At 40.4% G+C, this 17,753-nt stretch overlaps 1 protein-coding gene and 1 long non-coding RNA gene across 2 annotated transcripts in view; one reads left to right on the top strand and one right to left on the bottom strand.

Moving 5' to 3' along the window:
- The window catches only part of LOC308085699, a 44,635-nt gene extending 36,473 nt beyond the window's left edge, over nucleotides 1–8,162 (top strand). Inside the window, exons 2-3 of the long non-coding RNA XR_013933206.1 lie at nucleotides 7,716–7,763; nucleotides 8,082–8,162. This is a non-coding gene — a long non-coding RNA (uncharacterized lncRNA). The remainder of the gene's footprint in view (nucleotides 1–7,715; nucleotides 7,764–8,081) is intronic.
- Nucleotides 1–17,753, bottom strand: part of LOC308086001 (immunoglobulin superfamily member 11-like) — a gene marked incomplete at both ends in the record, with an annotated part of 302,311 nt that overhangs the window by 120,531 nt on the left and 164,027 nt on the right. The gene's annotated exons all lie outside the window — the stretch shown is intronic.

The following is a 17,753-nucleotide window of genomic DNA, read 5'->3' as shown; positions in this document are numbered from 1 at the left end:
TGTGTTGTCTTGTGCTGCTGCTAGTTCTCGGTTGGTGTTGGAGGCGGGGCTGTCAGCTGTGTGTGTGTGTGTGTGTGTGTGTGTGTGTGTGTGTGTGTGTGTGTGTGTTTGTGTGTGTGTGTGTGTGTGTGTGTGTGTGTGTGTGTGTGTGTGTGTGTGTGTGTGTGTGTGTGTGTGTGTGTCTGTGTCTGTGTCTGTCTGTGTCTGTGTGTGTGTGTGTGTGTCTGTGTGTGTGTGGGGCCGGGGGGTGGGGGCGAGTGTAATGGAGTGGAGTCAGGTGATTGACTCTACGTTTTTGGGCGGTGAAACCGCCCCTATAAGTGAGGTTTGGATATTTGTACAATTATCCTGCGCTGTGATTGGCCAAAAAGTACCCCGCCTAACCCTGCACCGTGATTGGCCAATCACAGTCTATTCAGAAATGTGATTGGCCAGTGTCACATGACACATGTGCATAGCCCTATATAAGAAACCATAACTTTAAAAAGAACATACATTTGTTTTTTTAAAGTTATGGTTTCGTCCATTTTGGATGGGTAGCTCATCCTGGGTACTTCAACAGGGGGTCCGGGACCACTAGGGGGTCCTCAGAGTTACTACAGGGGGGCCGCCAAATCTTTGAGTGATTGGATGAGTTTTTTTAACCACTTGAACCCTATCATCCATATTCAGAAGAGAACTTAAGCCACAGAAAGCTCACAACGCCTCGCAGCGCGAGGCGTTGTGAGCTTGTAGATCTGCTATGTTTGGCAAAGAGGTTTGGTGTTGGTCCATGAAATCTATGAAAATACAATTTTATACAGTATGTAGTGGGGGTCCCTGGTTCATCTCTCTTTCAGCTAGGGGGTCCTTGGCCTGAAAACGTTGAAGACCCCTGCTTTAGTTTGTTCCAATATAGCAGATCTACGAGCTCAATGCCTCGCGCTGCGAGGCGTTGTGAGCTTGTAGATCTGCTATTTTGGCAAAGAGGTTTGTGGCTTAAGTTCTCTTCAGAATATGTGGTTAAAAAAAATTATCCAACCACTCAAAGATTTCGCGGCCCCCCTGTAGTAACTCTGAGGACCCCCTAGGGGTCCCGGACCCCCTGTTGAAGAACTCTGGTCTAGTCCTTAGGTTTTTGAGAGTGTGTGTAACACTCTCTAAGACTCCCTGTGCATTTGTGGGTTAGGGTTAGGGATTGAATTGTGGCCGTGCACCTCTGTTCATATATAGACCGCCGAAGTCTGACGTCATTTACACATCCTTTGTTTGTCTACCTGGTTTGCAGTTTTCCACCCCCGTTCTGAATCCCATAGACGTATTGAATATCGCGTCAAATAAGAACTGTGTTCCAAAAATAAACACATGACCCCGGCGGGTTGACTCTTATGGATATGAAGCATCAACTGACGGTGAGAAAACGCTAATGTTACTTCCGCCGAATTAGTTACATTTTCGCCAGAAACAGACTGTATCAAATATAAGTGACTGACTATCATAAACGATACAGAACCTCCTCCCTGACAATAACGCCGACACGCGGTGTTTAGTTTTGGACCACAATTCTTATATGAGACGATTCTAAGATGACCCAATGTTATTTTCCATAGAGAAATTACTTCCGCAAACCTGGGGATGAACGAGTGACGTCAGGACTTCGGTGCTCTATATATATATATATATATATATATACACACGGTGGGGGTGTGGCTGTGTAAAGGGGGTGTGTTTGGTAAAAAAGGCTCTGCAACGCGTCATGATTGGTTGCCATGTCTGCTTATTGTAAGCGAAATTGCCCTTGTTTTTCTGTGAAGGTGCTTGTAAAGACTGGTGGTTGCGGTTTTGACCCTGTTCCTAAAACGTTGTTGATATTTGGTATGAGTTATTGGTTGATATATATATATGTTTCACACACACTTTCACATTGTATATGTTATCCAATGAATTCTTGTTACAGTCATTATCATACCAATTGTCAGGGTTATCTTTGTTCCTCGTTTTCCTCTGAGAGGGCTCTAGGTTTGCAAATTTGCTAAGGTCAAAGATCAGATATGTTATTGAAGCTTTCCACATCCCTGTTTACACCAAGGGACCAGCATCCTGCTTTGAAATTGAGTCTACTGTATATAGGAAGTGACAGTTCATATGAATGGCCTGTAGTTTTGCTGTTTTACCCCTGCTGGTGTCAGAAATATTTTTTCTCCATTCAACTGTTGGGTTTTTGATGAACTTTAGTCTTGATTTTATTACCTTAATAAACATTGTCATAAATACTATATGCTTCCAGTCACTAGTTTAAAGTCTCCTTTCAATCACCATGATATGCGTTTTGGTAAATTATGGTCCCATTTATTCTAAAATTTATGATAAAGTAGGTTATGCGCTAGGAGGGGCGGGATGATTTGATTGACAAGCTACACAACCAATAGCATTCATTCCCCGCCCCCGCTCTTGATTGACAAGCTACCCAACCAATAGCATCCATTTAGCGATTTATTTCCGGTTGCTTTTTTGTATATATTAAAGATGACGGATTTGAAATCGTTGAAACATAGGCTTTGTTTACGGTCTGTAGAGTCTGGGGGCGTCACTTTGTCCATCTCTTTTATACAGTCTATATGGTTTACACACGTGTCTTGTGTCTAGTAGTGATTGCACTTGTTTTTGCCTAACAGCGTTTTGGAATGCTTCTGCACTTTGCTCCTTCCATTTGTAACGTTGTCTCATAATGTGTAGCTTGTTTGCATGGTTTTGACATTTCATGGTTGGGTGTTGATTTGATTTATTTTATTTACTTATTAGATTTGTTTGTATACATATACAGGACATATTAGTTATTTCGAAGGGAAAGTTTACAATTCAGTTGTTGTTCCGGTGAGGTAAGAAACCGTAGTGGGGCTTATGTGAGAACCTCACCGTTTAAAAAAAAAGATCTGTTCATGTAAGCTGTGATTTATGTTCCATGATGGTGTTATATTCCAGCATTGGCCTGGACCAGTGGTGGGAAAAGTACTCAAATGTTTTACTTAAGTAAAAGTATCAATACTGAAATGTAGAAGTGCTCTGTTACAAGTAAAAGTCCGGAATTAAAAATTTACTTGAGTAAAAGTACAAAGGTATTGGTATCAAAATGCACTTAAAGTATCAAAAGAAAAAGTACTAAAATGTTTGAAAATAGCTGATCTACAAGCCCACAACGCGTCATGATGCGACGCTTTGTGAGCTTGTAGATCTGCTATTTTCAAATAGCCTAGGTATGAAATAGGGCTAAAGTGGTTAATGTATGTTTTATAATGTAGTCATTTACATCTGCAAAGTAACTAGTAACTAAAGTCTTCAAATAATTGTAGTGGAGTAAAAGTACAATATTTGCATCTGAGATGTAGTGGAGTAGAAGTGAAAGAATAGACATTTGGAAATACTCCGCTAAAGCAAAAGTACCTCAACATTGTACTTAAGTACAGTACTTGAGTAAATGCACTTATTTACTTTACACCACTGGCCTGGACCATGCTGGACCATGCGTGTGTTCACCTCGCTGTCAATCTGGTGCTGGTTCAGCATGAAGGGGGTGTGGCTCCATCTCAGAGGCAAATATTGTACTTTTACTCCACTACAATTAAAACGTTAGTTAGTAGTTACTTTGAAGATTATTATTACAAAACATACCCACTTCAGCCCAACATTTCAGCCATTTGAAAATAGCTGATCTACAAGCTCACGATGCGTTGTGAGCTTGTAGATCGGCTATTTTCAAAAGACGTCCCACAGGCTCTCATGGTCCAGGGCTGGCTGCGTTGCAAAGCACACGTTTTGCTTCATTGCACAGAGAGATTTGTGTGTTGATTCTTTTCAGGTCCAATCTGTGTAGCAGTCATAGACAGGAATTTCAAATCCGCCATCTTTCTATATCGCGTCATATCCTGCGCAATGCAACCAGACCAATATTGGTTGGGTAGCTTGTCAATCAAGATCAGGGGCGGGGAATGAATGCTATTGGTTGTGTAGCTTGTCAATCAAATCAAATAATTGATAGAAGCTTTTTTTAGATGGATTCTGTTACTATTGGGTATGCTAAATAACATACAAAAAAAATAGGAAAATCGAACTTCTGGAAAGGTATCATTTTCAAGAAGGCACATATTCCCTCCCAGCTCCCATTTTAAGCTCCTGGCATTTTAAGCTCCCGCCATCTTGAAAATGATGCCTTTACAGGGGTTACATTTTCCAAATGTTTTAATATGTTATTTAGCATACCCAATAGTAACAGAATCCATTAAAAATACCCTTCAATCAATTATTTGGGGTTTAAACCATATACTAACCTATCTAATATTGGATTCATTGCAAAGCTTAAGCCCAACAGCATGCCAAAAATCTAAAACTTGTCACCAAGTGAACATTTTCCCTCCCCGCTTATAAGCATGTTAAGCTCCCGCCAGCCATCGTGGACGCCAACTTGACAATTATGCATTTCTAGAAGTTCGATTTTCCTAATTCTTTTGTATGTTATTTAGCATACCCAATAGTAACTGAATCCATTGAAAGATCTCTTCTATCAATTATTTGGGGTTTCAACCTTACCTATCTAATATTGTATTCATTGCAAACAGACCACTAGGGGGCGAGCCCAACTTGGTTGCGATGTTTTTTGAAAACCTTATTATATGCCCATACCTAACACCATGCCAAAATCTAGGTGTTAACTGGTTACACTGACTTTGATGCTAAACTAATTTAGCTGGGGACCCTCTGGAACCCCCTCAAGGACCCCCTGGGGTCACCGGACCCCAGTGGCTCTGCTCAGTTCCTTTCTTGGGGAGGGGGAGGGACTAGGACAGGTGGGTGGTCTTGTAGGAGGAGGTGGAGGGACTGGTTCAGGAGTAGAAAAGCAGGTATACTTAATGAACTGGTGGATGTGTCCACTTCAACACATCACTTTAACACTTTCTGTACACTTTATGGAAAAACATTCTTCCTCCTTGTAATAATAATAATAATCTTTCAAGAACAGATTCTGCTCTCCGCTTGAATCTGTCGGGGGGGTTCGTCATAACGTGTACGCACTGGCCTACAAGTGGGCGTACCTTCAGATCAGGAAGCAGGCCACGCTTTACCCAATCAAATGTAGTGGGCGGGATTTACTGTCTGCTCTCGCTTCCCACTGAAAACAAACCGAGGTCCATGTTCTCTGGGAGAAGTGGTGTTAGTGTTCTGTGTAGAAATATTGTTAGTGGGAATGAAAACATAAGCGCACCCCGGAAGTGGAGCGCTGAGGGCAGACCAAACTTTTCAGCTATTTTCAGCAAAGACGTAGTGTTGAGGGAAACAATATACTGAGCATAGAGGGTTTTAGTAGATACAAATACACCTTATTAATGAACTAAATATGGTTTAATAGATAAAAACAACACTGTTAGCTATAAGTACATAGCGTTAGCCTCATAGCATAATTGCCTTCGTCACTTTTTGGTCAAATTGTCATTTTTGCCTATAGCTCTTCTCTAACACGGCTGCATCATGTCCTAAGCCAATCAGAATCCTTGATACAAAATGACTTTGTCAGAAAGTGCTTTTAAGTCAACCTTTTGACTTAGGCAGAAAATGTTTTTTTAATATAACAAGCATTCTGATAGGCTGAGAACATAGGCAATAAGGCAGGGTGAACCCCGTACTGTTTGTTTTTTAAATAACATTTTTAACTTCCTGTTTAAGGCTGCTATCAAAGTAAACCTGGGCTTCCATTACACCTCAACAGTGTTACAGGTTGATCAGCTCCATGCCACGCCCCATTGATGAAATGATTTGTTCAAAAGTAGTCCAGACCAATTATTGTTAGTGCACAAATTAACATACTTTTCAGATGGTCGACATTTCTGTATTATAAATGCTATTTTGTAGTTGTCTTGTGTAATATTCTAATATTTTGAAATATATTAAAATAATAAAGTTTGAAATATTTAAATGTATGCACAATGAATCAAGAATATATGATAGTTTCATTTTTTTAATTATATTACGGAAGAACATTTGAGAAGGAGCTGTAAATATCTGACTTTGTTGGGCAGTAACCCTATCTTACACCTATCCCCAATTACTTAGTAATATACTGTAAAATTATTACTTTACTCAGTAATGAGTAGAGTAACGTATTACTCTGCCAAAATAGTAATATTATTACATATCGTTACTCATTCCAATGAACATGATTTGTTTTTGTTTCTGACCGAGATAAAAGAGATCTCTCTTCAGTTGTATTGTCTACGAGCCGGTGACACGATGTGTCTGTGTGACCCACATTATAAGGGCTGGTGAATGTGTGTGACCCAAGCGCACAGCAAGAGGAGACGTAGGTTTATGTGAAGCCTGTGGGCGTATTTATTCAAGGATTGTGGGGGAAAGGTAGTGGAGTGAGTGGAGGTGGTGTGGGTTGGTGGCTCCGTGGTGGCACAGCTCAGCTGGAGATCCAGAAGACTGGAGAGGAGAGGAGAGGAGAGGAGAGGAGAGGAGAGGAGAGGAGAGGAGAGGAGAGGAGAGGCAGGGTTAGTAACAGTTCACAAAGGAGAGGACAATGCACAGCAACTGCGTGAAGTTTTAACTGGCTAGTTCTATAGCACTGGGAAATCTTAGTTTGGCTAGCTCTAGTTTACCAACCGTAGACTGGTGAAGATCTGGCGACAGTGGCGAGGAGTGAAGTGCAGACTGGGCTTTGGTAGTGGCAGCCGTTGATTGTGGAATGGAAGACGGGTGTGGAGATTGATGAGGGAGAGCAGGTGTGCTGAGTTGAGCCATGGAGTAGTCAGGGAGGGGGGAGGGGCCTGTGAATGTGAAGGTGAGGAGGAGTGAGCCGTAACACATATGCTGTCACTGTCTGTCCATGCTGTAGTGGGGTGTGTGTGTGTGTGTGTGTGTGTGTGTGTGTGTGTGTGTGTGTGCAGGGCCAGTCCTGGGCAATTTGGCGCCCAAGGCAATATTTGTCCTGGCACCCCCCCCCCCCCCATTTCATAATAAGAGCACCTCAGTCTCTTTAAACAGAAAGTAATTCAGAGGACAGGAGCCTATCCTATGTCTGACAGCGCCGCGCCACCGTTTTCTGCCACAGCGCCACCTGGAGCCTTTTTTTTGGGGGGCGCCCCCCCCCCCCCCTAGTGGCGCCCTAGGCAACTGCCTACTCTGCCTAATGGGCGCGCCGGCCCTGTGTGTGTGTGTGAGTGTGCGTGTGCGTGTGCGTGTGCGTGTTTGAGGACAGGCGCAGCCTGCTGCTGCAGAAGAGATGACTCACACAGTAGTCCTCCTGTTTGCTGATTTGACTTCATGTTAACTAACTTGCTCCGTCAGAATTCAAGAAAGTTTCATAATGACAATGAAAAGTATATTTTGTAAGCGTAACATTTTAGATCCCTTTGTACTACATCGACCCAATGAATTCATTCAAGTGGTTAATATTAAGATTCAATCTCTCTCTCTCTCTCTCTCTCTCTCTCTCTCTCTCAGGATGTTGCTGTTGATATGAGGGGTTTCAGAGCCATGCAGCATTTACCACTAAGTAAGAATATAAAAAAAAAAAACTTCTACATTGCTTTACATGAAACGTTCCATTACTGTGATCATTTAACTCAAAAATCATGATCACCTTTCTCTCCCCCCTCTTTTTTTCTCTCTCTCTCTCTCTCTCTCTCTCTCTCTCTCTCTCTCTCTCTCTCTCTCTCTTTTTAAAGGTTGTTTGGTGTGAGGAGATCTTTGCTGTCCATTGATGAGGAGTTTACACACAACATTTTGACTTAGTGAGTTCTGCATGCAATCCACGCAACTTTGTTTTTTATGTTATTTTATAGAAGATATTCTGATCATCTCAATCTCTCATTTAACCATTTATAATGCATCTCTCTCTCTAGTGTGCTCATGGTGCGAGTTAATATGATTATAAGCATAAGAATGATGGTCTATAAATGCACTGAAACATTGTGTGATTGTAAAAATAATACTGAAGGGTGCCGTCCTAATAATAATAATAATCCACGAAGTATATACCACAGTTATAAAGTATACTGTATATAAACACAGTCAGCATAAATGTCACTGTAGTTGTCACTTGTCAACAGAAGAAGCAACAAGGAAGACATAAACATGGGGAACTGCCATCCCGGACGGGGACAGAGAGTCACAGAGACAGAAGACATGGACATGGTATGTTTACCACGGAACGGACGGGGGGTATTTACCGCACCGTACCCAGCACCATCTCCATTGCCGTTTGCGAAAGCCCCCCCCCCCCCCTCCTTGCGTCGGGCCCCCGCGATTTTGTCACCAACATACCTGATACAGTTGACTTTTTTCATGGAAGCCCCTGTTCTCCATTCAATCACTCGCCTCAGTCTGCGTTTTTACAGCTTGATTGTACATTATTGATTTATTTAGTCATGAGAGAACGTGTAGTTTCTCAATCTTTATTATTTTCACACATACAGCTGCTGGATTAAAACTTAGTTTTTAGAATTCTGTGCTGTTTCCATAATATGTTTAGTGATTGACAGCGTGCATGCAGAGGCGTTTATTTGAACACGCATGAACTCTTTTGTCCCATCACAACACCCAGCCACCAAAGTGAAGCCATGCAAGCAACTAGAAAGATAATTATTGTATAATTCGGTGTGAACACAGCTTTAGAGAATGAAGCTGAGATGTTAACATCCTCTGTTTGTACCAGGAACCAACCACGGATGTACTTGAGGAACACATCTTGAAAACTCTGAAGAACCTGAAAGCCAAGGAGTTCAAGAATTTCATGGTTCATTTGCAACACCCTGAAAACCTTGAAGGCCTCATTCCAATCCCACAGGTCCTTCTGGAGAAGAGGGACAGGAGGACCATCGCTGGTCTCATCGTGTGGACCTATCCCAGTCATGCACATTACATCATGGTGAATCTTCTGAAGAAGATCCACAGGAATGATCTACTGGACAGGTTTACGGACATATCAAAAGGTAGAATCAAATAGAAGGTTTTAATCAGGATCAAAATGACATTTCCAGCTTTCTGGAAACATGTGTACTTATGTACTCGCTTGACCAACACTAGTACATTCTTCTTGTGTTTGAGTATATTGTATTTTCATTCCAATTGTTAGAAGAACACCAGACATTATTATAGCTGTTTGAGACTTTTTAGTCATTTGTGTGGCTGGTTATCTTTCCTGCTGCAATAACAGTTAATTACCATACTAAACACTAATGTAATCAATTTAATATCAGGTTCATTACTGACAGGTAAAAGCAGGTTTCTTATACAAGTCTGTTGTCTTTTTTTACACAATAGTTGTAACATCAGCATGAAGCTACAGACGCAGGAAGGAAAAGTTGTAAGAGAACAGCAAGATATAAATGTCAAGTAGTCATTCTATCTTTAACATACTTACACTTAACTGTCCCCGTTCTACCAGAACTCCAGAGGTCCAGTCTTGTCACTGCCCACTACCTGCTCCTTTCCCCCCATGTACAAATACAAGACAAGCACATTTTCGTAGCAAATACCATGGCTGTGGTCTTTGATAATCTATTTACTGAGTTACCAAAATATAGACTTGCATGTGCATGTACTGTCATTGAAAAAAGAAAAACAAAATTACAAACGTACTTTCAAGCTGATCTCATCTGAGCCGACTTTAGCCTGGACAAAACAATCATTGGGCATCTGCAAGAAAAACAATATCCAAATGTTAAACTTTAAACTTAAACCATATAATACTTTGTTGACCGGTGTCCCCCAGGGGTCTATACTTGGGACCCTCCTTTTTTCCCTTCTACACAAAATCTCTTAGTCAGAAATTGCCGATCTACAAGCAAGCTCACAACACACCACGTTGCATTGTGAGCTTGTAGATCTGCTACTTCACTGAATGTTTTCCTGGTTTGACCTGTCAGCTGCGAAAAGTCTGTAAAGCTGTCATTGTAGCATGTGGAGGATTATTTGATTAACTGAAAGTTTGAAGAATAGAGCTGTTATTTTAGTGGTTTTCTTTCTTATCTTTCTTATCACGGATAATGCACTTATGCACTTCTTGATCCAAGTAATTGTACCTTGGTGAAGAAAATTATATTGATTACAAGCTTTTGAACTGTATGTGAGAGGATATCATAATTGCCTACTTACATATAATAAAACAAATCAATAAATATCTTGTAGCACTTGTAAAGTCCTACAAGAAAAAGTGCCCTGCCCCACACACACACAAATCTCTACACCAAAAATAGCCGATCTACAAGCTCACAACATGCTGCGTTGTGATGCATTGTGAGCTTGTAGAGCTGCTATTTCCGTGGATTGTTTGCCCAGAATAGGGACACTAGGGTTCATTTGGTTAAACCACCAGAACTATTTAAACCATTTAAACCAACTTATATACATTGTAATCTAAGGATCTAAAACACATAATATCTATAATACAGTCTAGGCCTGCCTAAACTCATTGATTTAAATACTTGGTATTTTATAAACACTTACAATGTGATGTGATAACAGAAAATAACATCTAGAGCCTCAAACATGTACCTTGCTGTTTAGTGTAAACTATATCCTCAGTTAAGTTTACAGAAACAAAACACTTTGGGTTAGAATTGCTCCTAGGCTAGTTTGAGAAGATGTTACAATATAAAATAGATAATGAGGCATCTTACCATATACTTTTGAAAAGGACACATTTTGATGATCCATTTGAGAGAGAAGCCAGACAGCAGTACTCTAGATCCACATTGATTGATCCACAAAATGTGGTGTATCTAGCTCCCCCAGTCAAACAAAACGTGTTGTATCTAGCTCCCCCATTCAAACAAAATGTGGTTACATTTCAAACCTTGCTTGTGAGTAGACTCACACTGAGAAGGACAATGATTGGTTAGAAGGCACAATAGGAGCTTGTATGAAGCCCCCTGCATTCATGGTCATTTCTAACACCTAATCACAGTCAGTGTATCTCTCTGTCTTGTTACCAGCTGGCCGGTCATCAGCAGCAGCCAGCTACCACCAGGCCGGTCATCAGCAGCAGCCAGTCACCACCAGGTCAGGCCCCAGCAGAAGCCATTTACCACCAGGCCGGTCACCAGAAGAAGCCAGCTACCACCAGGCCGGTCACCAGCAGAAGCCAGCTACCACCAGGCCGGTCACCAGCAGAAGCCAGCCACCAGGTCTGTGATCTCATACTAGACCTACTAGTACTATAATGTCTCGTAGGAATGCCAGGCAGTCACCATCAGAGGATGAAACTGTCGTTACCATGGACATGCTGTCAATCATTTTGGAGCAACAGAAAGACTTCTATAAGGAGCTGATTCAACAGCAGCAGCTTGACCACTTCCAACCCATGCCAGTTAACCCATATGTACACCATGTGGGAACTACATGGGCTTGCCCACTTCCAACGGATGTCAGTTTGCCTATATGTAAACCATATGGGAACTGCATGGGCTTGCCCACTTCCAACCCATGCCAGTTAGCCCATATGTAAACCATTTGGGAACTACAAGGGCTTGCTTCTTCCAACCCATGCCCAGTTAGCCCATATGTAGACCATGTGGGAAATACATGGGCTTGCCCACTTCCAACCCATGCCAGTTAGCCCACATGTAAACCATATGGGACCCTCATAATTTGCCAAGTTCAAGCCCACGCCCACTTGGTACCCAAGTAGCCTGCATTGAAACCATATGGGTCCCACGTGGGCATGCTGGCTGGGATGGCATTATTCCATTATGAGCACTTTAATTAAACCTATATACTGTATACCGTTGTTTCTCAAAGTGGGGTCCGGGGACCCCCAGGGGTCCTTGGGGGGTTCCAGGGGGTCCCCAGCTAAATATGTTAATATAGAATCACAATAATTGTATCCACTTTAACCTTTTATTTTGAAAAATCGTGAATATTTGTGCAAATCTTTGAATATAATATTTTATGAAGCAAACATTTGTAACTCAAATCTTTGCTTCTGGGGGGTCCCTGGAACTAAATATTTTGAGATGGGGGTCCGCGGCCAAATACATATCATTGTGGGGGTCCTTGACATGATTTTTTTTAGAACCACTGCTGTATACATTGAAATGATATAATGTATACATTGAAAATAGCCAATCCACAAGCTCACAACGCTTTGTGAAGTGACGCGTTGTGAGCTTGTAGATCTGCTATAAAAACACAAATCTGGTACGGGGTTCCAGCTGGCACAAAACATTTTCAGGTGGGGGTTATAGAGACAAATATTAGCCTACATATTAACTCCTTTAGTAACTTTATTTACACGTTATTTACGTCCAGCTTAGTGAATCAGGGCCATTATATCATATTCACATTCAGATATTGACATTCAGTTTATTTTCTAGAATATAGAGGGGTGTCCCTGGCTTCAAGTTTTAAACCTCTCAGAGCTTGTGAATCTACATGAGTTTATATGCCTCAACCCCCAGACGGCCAGGCTTTATTTTTAGTTTGGAATGTATAACTTTATATATCAATTCCACCACTTTTGCAGTAAAATATAAGATGAGTAAAAACAATGTTGTGTTTGGTCCTACCTTCGGTATAGGGGTATCTTGCCAACTTGGGTAGTTGCCAACTTGCCAACTCCACTTCATGTAACGTCAATGTCCAATACATTTTGTACTGAGACGTTCTACTCATTTGAGCATCTGCTGCCCTTTCCAACTGCAGATCAACTGGCTGCAGATAACAGTTAATGACCTTGTTAATAAACACAAATGAAATCAGTTTAAAATCAGGATAATTACTGCCGGCTAATACCATGTTTATGTCTGTTCTCTTTAAACATATGTTTAAACTTTAGATCAGCATGAAGCTACAGACGCTGACCCACCAACATCAAGTTCAAGTTCAATGTCAACAGGAGCCACTGAAGGTGAGCTGATTATATGAATAGATATTTACCTGTAGTGTGTAGTAAAGTTAAACAGGGCGTATGCATGTCCTACATCATATTGAAACACATCTAACATTCTTTTTATAATATAACTTTCCATGTTTTATACTGGAAGGCTTGTTATTCCAATGATTATTGGTTAAAATAAGTGTTAAATAGTTATATATTGTGATAGTACTCATTGTTATAGTGATTGTTCAGTAACAGGAGTCTCCATGTCTCTCCAGCTCTTTATTAACTCATTCACTGCCAGAGTTTTTCAGAACTGTCTGCAGCCAGTGCCAGCGTTTTTGAGCATTTTTACGAACCTTTCAAGAGCCACTAATATTTCGCTCCAGGACGATCGACACACCGGGAGAAGTTTCTCTGTTTCTATGGGGGAAAAAAGCTTGTCAACGCGACCCTCCGTTCTTTAGTTATTGGCTGTTGAATATAGCTTGTTCTCACCAAAAACGCAGAAAAAAACAAGAAAGCAGCTTTTAACATTAGATGGGACGGGGCTGGGTTTGTTGTGATCACGTTATTTCCGGGTATACTCTTCTCCGGAAGTCATAGGATCACTCATAGGTTGGCGAAGAGCGGCATCTAGCGTAAACACTGAAAACACTGTTTTGACGCGTTAACTTACACGTAAAAAAATGTTTAAACACCTTGAACTACTCCTTTAACATGTTTTGCCTACATTCATTCTCTCCCACAACTAATTGTTCATTTCACTTCCAAGTCCAACAAAACATTGTATCAACCAACACTGTCCGGCGCTTCCCGGTGTTGGTTGACAAACTGCAGATAAAATGGCTGCAGACAACAGTTAATTACCTTACTAAACATAAATGCAATTAATTTGATATCAGGAGAGTTACTCAGGTAATACCAGGTTTCTTATACAAGTCTGTTATCTTTTCTAACTCAACAATAGCTGTAACATCAGCCCAGCATGAAGCTACAGACGCTGACCCACCAGTCTCTACAGCAGGTGAGCTGACTCTATGAATAGATGTGCTATATGAGCTGTTCACACTCTTTACCTGTAGTCTGTAGTATTCCTTTACATGCTTCACATACTGTGTTAAAACAGGTTCACTTACCTCATAATGAAACTGATCTAATGATCTAACATCCCATTCACAAGATAACTTTACATCCATATCGTTTTATACTGGAAGGCTTGTTGGATATTTCAATGATTATACAATTTGTATGAACAAAGTGCAGACTACTGTAGAGCCAATTTAATACAATTATTATTATTATTATTATAAAATACCAAACAACATTTTCATTCCCCTTATCTTAAGATAAACACTTTGTCAACCAACACCTGCGTTTCCTGATTGCGAAAGTGAAAAACGTCGACCCCATCCTGGATCTGCTCCTTGAGAAGGACGTTATCACAGAAGAGGGCTACAGTAATGTGAGATCTAAGACCACCTCTCAGGAGAAGATGAGGGAACTCTATACACTCCTGAACTCCAGAAAAGCCAAAGACCTTTTCTACAAAGGTCTAGAAGAACATGAGAAGTGTCTTCTTGATGATCTGTAAGTAATACTCATTTACATTCATCTTTAGGCCAAACATTGTATTAGTACAAGATCTCTTTTATTCTCTATTTCAAAGAGATCCACAATCTAATTCCAATGTATTCATATGTCTTACAAAAAACAATTATAATTGTTTAGCCAGGAGTTTCATAGTTCATTTTATGTTTGTCACTGTGGTGCTAACTTTGCATGAGCTGACCTTTAATATGTGTATTTATTCACTAATACTCATGATACAATGGTATTATTTCTTTTTACTTGGTCTATGTCTCATAGGAGAGCTGTGGACACGTCAGAAACCTGCCTACCAGTGACATCATTGTTAGGCAGGGTTTCTTTTATCAAACAATTCTTATTAACACGAGAACGATGGCTTCCATTATAACATGCTAACTTTACAGGAATAGAATGCCTGCAGTTTCTATTAGCTTGGATCATCAATGATGTCACTGGTAGGCAGGGTTTCTGAACTGTCCACAGCCCTCCTCTGAGACACAGAGAGAGTAGACATAAATGGTACCATTTTATAATGAGCATTAGTGAGGACCAATTATATGAAGATAGGTTGCAAATGGGTGAAGTCGTCCTTTAATAATATTTTAATGTGTTAATTAAGTTATTGATAATGTAGGATTTATATAGGATTGGTAGATTTATATAGTTAGTAAAACTTTGCATTTCACAACAGGAACGCTCAGCCAACACAACCCAAAGGAGCACCTGCATCTGTATCTGCATCGGTCTCAGGTGAGTGCTGCTAAGTTGTTAAATGGAGACTTCTTATCGTAGTTCTAATAGTGATAATGATAATTAATTTATTTGTATATCACTCAGGGGCGACAATTTAAGTCCACGCTACCAGGTGCGAAACACGTGCGTGGAAATTTGCTGTTTTTTCCCCGGGTTTGTTACCTTAATTTTTGACTGGAGAATCCAGTCTTATAGAGCATCGCAGTTCCCGCCCCTTCCGGGTTCCACCGCAAAATACTCAATGCATTTTTCCCATTGACATTTCCAAAAATATTTATATCTATTAATTTAAGCCTCGAATCAAGCCATCATGACATGACATGAATCATGACCATAAAACGTTTGATTCTGTTTTGTTTTTTTTTGAAAACGGCAAAACAAAGGGTATTTATTAAATATAGTATATCATATAATTAAATATAAAATAAAATAAAAATCACAGAAAAAAAACGTTTTATGGTCATGATTCATGTCATGATGGCTTGATTCGAGTCTTAAATTAATAGATATAAATATTTTTGGAAATGTCAATGGGAAAAATGCATTGAGTTTTTCCTTCTGGCACCAGGAAAAACCAGGAAGTGGGCGGGAACTGCGATGCTCTATACAGAGATTTTGTCCCTAGGGACCTTAGCCCCGCCCCCCTATAAAATTGATCAGGAGTGAACGCCCACAATTCGACGTCAGAGAGTGCATAGAGAGAAAAGGGCCATTTCAGCTACAGACACAGAGAGAGAGGCAGTGCTTCTTTTGCAGCGCCTAAAGCCCCGCCCCACCCCTCCCCCTCTACACTCACTCACTCACTCACTCACTCTCACACACACACACACACACACACACACACACACACACACACACACACACACACACACACACACACACACACACACACAGAGAGAGCACTGGTCGTCAACGTTGTAAAACATCTTGGATAGAGGAGAGCATCTACAGTGGTCACAACCGCGAGCGAGTGAGGGAGACAAAGCCACACCATCTTTTGGACAACTGATGTACAAGCGTCAGAAAGACACACACAGGGACATTGAGAGAGGGACGGAGAGAAAGACAGACAGACAGAGAGACAACACGAAACGTTTCCTCTACAGCGGTCACAGCCGCGACTGAGGTGGGCAGAGAAAGAGAGAGACAGACAGGGGGAGAGAGAGAGAGAGAGAGAGAGAGACACGACACAAAACTTTGCGTGCAGCTCATTCACACCTCGCTTACAAAAGCATATCAACAGTGTGAATTAACATAGCAATGACCGACCTGGCTGGATGCATATCAATGATCCATTGTGTGACCTGCTAAGTAGTGTACTGTAGGTGTATAGGTTACTGTCAGCAGTGGTGGAAAAAGTACTCAAATATTTTACTTAAGTAAAAGTATCAATACCGCAATGCAGAAATACTCTTTTACAAGTACAAGTCCGGTATTTAAAATTTACTTGAGTAAAAGTACAAAAGTATTGGCATCAAAATGTACTGAAAGTATAAAAAAAGTACTCATTATGCAGTGTTCAACATGTAAAAAAATCTTTTGAAAATAGCAGATCTACAAGCTCACAACAAGTTGCAAGATCGTGTAGACCGGCTATTTTCAAATAGCCAAAGTAGGCCTACGGATAAAGTGGTTAATGCAGGTTTTGTAATAATTAGACAAATCTAAAGGCTACATGCAGTGAAGTACTGAATAATGACTGAAACGTTTTTAATTCTTTTACTCTCTTGGTGTGGGGATTATCTGGCACAGTAGTTGTGAATTAGCAAACTGGACATTTAGACTGAATGTTTCCTTTATCCTCATCTTGCGCTAATGCGCGCAACTGTTTTGCCAGGTTTTATTTTTGTTGTTTCTCATAAGCGTGCATCCGTTGTCCGTCACCAACACAGTAGTACACACACACGCACACGCACACGCACACGCACACGCACACACAATAACGTTTCTGGGTATAGTGCTTGCGTTAAAAACAAAGTCTGCTTCACAGCTAAGTACAAATATTGCTATCAACCATTTACTTACAATTAGAATGTAGGATAGCATTATAATGTCCCATTTCACGTTCTTAAAAATGAATGAAAATCTTTAGAAAATAGCAGATCTACAAGCTAACAATGTGTCGCACCGTGACGCGTTGTGAGCTTGTAGATCGGCTATTTTCAAATAGCCAAAGCTTAAATAGGGCTGAAGTGATTAATGCATGTTTAATTTGTAATAATAAATAATTAAAAAAATAATAAAGTTCTCAAATAATTGTAGTGGAGTAGAAGTAAAAGTACTGAAAATTGTAAATACTCCAATAAAGTAAAACATATATTTAAAAAAAATTAACTTAAGTACAGTACTTGAGTAAATGTACTTACTTTACACCACTGAAAATAATAAATACAGGGTGCTTCATGTATGTACACCAGAGAGGATATAATTTATACTCTAATTTAAGAGAATTAAATAAATAACTTTCGTTTTAAAATGTATTGGATACATAATAAACGTATCGTAATACTAATAAATAATACATTTTGGATGCATACTGCTCTGTTTACGCGATTAGTCA

This window comes from Gymnoscopelus braueri, assembly GCF_963280865.1.
Source record: "Gymnoscopelus braueri genome assembly, chromosome: 5".
Classification (NCBI taxonomy): Eukaryota; Metazoa; Chordata; class Actinopteri; order Myctophiformes; family Myctophidae; genus Gymnoscopelus; species Gymnoscopelus braueri.
Note: the sequence above shows the minus strand (reverse complement) of the source record. Positions and strands in the feature narration are given on the sequence as shown.